Below are 2,500 nucleotides of genomic sequence, written 5' to 3'. Positions count from 1 at the left end.
GACGCACGGCAGACGGGAAAAGTTGCGCTCTTGCGCGGCCTCTTGCGCGGCCTCTTGCGCTTACGCTTACGTCTCTGACCATAAATCAGACTTTAATAAACACATGGACACCGTAACTCAAACAGATCAGTCTTACTGTACCGAAGATAGATCTATCAAAGACTGCTTGTGTTTGATTCATGACTTGGCTAGAGCAAAGGTTTATGGAGCTTTTGATTTGATTAGAGTTGATAATTTGTATCTCTTTAACTCTCTTTGTGTGTGTGTGTGTGTGTGTGTGTGTGTGTGTGTGTGTGTGTGTGTGTGTGTGTGTGTGTGTGTGTGTGTCATTTGTATCTCTTTAACACACTAATGGCTTTCGGGTTTGAAGACTTATTTATATCCCGGGTGAAGCTTTTTTCTGTTGGATGAAATCCAGAGAAATGTAGTTGACTGGGCCAGCACTGGAAGCCTCTGTTTCATATCTACTGGTTCAGGAAGGAGCTAAGGCCTTATGGATGGCAGGAGGAGATGGCAGCGTTTCCACTGCAGGCTGCCCAGAGGGAAGGGAATGGAATGGTGGATGAGGGAAGGGAAGGGTAGATGAGGGAAGGGAAGGGAATGGTGGATAAGGGAAGGGAATGGTAGATGAGGGAAGGGACTGGTAGATTAGGGAAGGGAATGGTAGATGAGGGAAGGGAATGGTAGATTAGGGAAGGGAATGGTAGATTAGGGAAGGGAATGGTAGATTAGGGAAGGGAATGGTGGAGGAGGGAAGGGAAGGGAATGGTGGATAAGGGAAGGGAATGGTAGATGAGGGAAGGGACTGGTAGATTAGGGAAGGGAATGGTAGATGAGGGAAGGGAATGGTAGATTAGGGAAGGGAATGGTAGATTAGGGAAGGGAATGGTGGAGGAGGGAAGGGAAGGGAATGGTGGATAAGGGAAGGGAATGGTAGATGAGGGAAGGGACTGGTAGATTAGGGAAGGGAATGGTGGATTAGGGAAGGGAATGGTGGCTGGGGGAAGGGAATGGTGGATGAGGGAAGGGAAGGGAATGGTGGATGAGGGAAGGGAATGGTGGCAGGGTTATGTTCGGGTAACATGGGAATGGAATGGTGGCTGGGCGCATGAAGATTGAATCTGCTTATGATCAGAGTGGGAGAGGGAGGAGCTGAGCTTATTAATGGAATGGTGTAAATCTCATGCGTTGGACATTTCACATACTTTAATGAGTCAGTGGTTTAATCAAGGAGTATTAAACCTCTCTCCTTCTCTCCCTCTTTCCACCTTTCTTTTATCTCTCTCTCTCCTTCTTTCCCCCTTTCTTTTATCTCTCTCTCTCCTTCTTTCCCCCTTTCTTTTATCTCTCTCTCTCCTTCTCTCCCTCTTTCCCCCTTTCTTTTATTTCTCTCTCTCTCCTTCTCTCCCTCTTTCCCCCTTTCTTTTATCTCTCTCTCTCCTTCTTTCCCTCTTTCTTTTATATCCCTCTCTCCTTCTCTCCTCTCTGTGTGTGGCATGACACCATGATAGTCTCTGCTATTTTAGTCAAATTGCTGACTTGAACAGATTTTCATATTTCTGTAGGATTGTGTAGGTCTGTATAAGTGTTCACACACACACACACACACACACACACACACACACACACACACACACACACACACACATGCACGCAGATGATAACAGCACCGACTCTCCCCACTAATACAAAGACATATCTGCCCTAATTTCTGTGTGTGTGTGTGTGTATTGGTAAGTGCTTCACAGTACCATGAACCATAGTGTGTGTGTGTGTGTGTGTGTGTGTGTGTGTGTGTGTGTGTATGTGTGTGTGTGTGTGTGTGGATGCTAGCACACCTGTGGGTTTTGATTGATTGTTGTGTTTTCTCTGAGGTTAAAGGTCATCCCCTCTGCGTCTGGCCCAGATCCTGTAACCAGCGCTGGTCTAACTGAAATCTCTCTGTGTGTGATAATATGAGTGTGTGTGTGTGTGTGTGTGTGTGTGTGTGTGTGTGTGTGTGATAGTATGAGTGTGTGCGTGTGTGTGTGTGTGTCTGTGTGTGTGATAGTATGAGTGTGTGTGTGTCTGTGTGTGTGATAGTATGAGTGTGCATGTGTGTGTGTGTGTGTGATGTGTGTCTGTGTGTGTGTGTGTTTCCCAGGTTGAATATTCTGTTGTTTATATCAATAATATAAACAATATCCCTCCTATTATGTTCGCGCAACAACATTTTACATTTTGTGCCATAAAGGGCTGGGGAACAAAGAACCCTGGGAACATTAAACCCTAGAAAAAGGAAGCTGGAAAAATAAAACCCTGGATAAAGAACCCATGGAACTATGGCACAGAGCAGGGAACTTAGAACCCTGGGATGGAGCAGGGAACCCGTTGTCATAGTCCCCGTTGTCATAGTCCCATTATGTGCCGTATACGCCTGGGGAACACAGGATGGAATGACCCCTCCGGTTCTGTGTCTCTTCTCAGGACCACGGCCCCAGAACCACTGATCCTAACGCCC

This window comes from Sprattus sprattus (genome assembly GCF_963457725.1).
Source record: "Sprattus sprattus genome assembly, chromosome: 19".
Classification (NCBI taxonomy): domain Eukaryota; kingdom Metazoa; phylum Chordata; class Actinopteri; order Clupeiformes; family Clupeidae; genus Sprattus; species Sprattus sprattus.
This window is presented reverse-complemented; position numbering follows the sequence as displayed.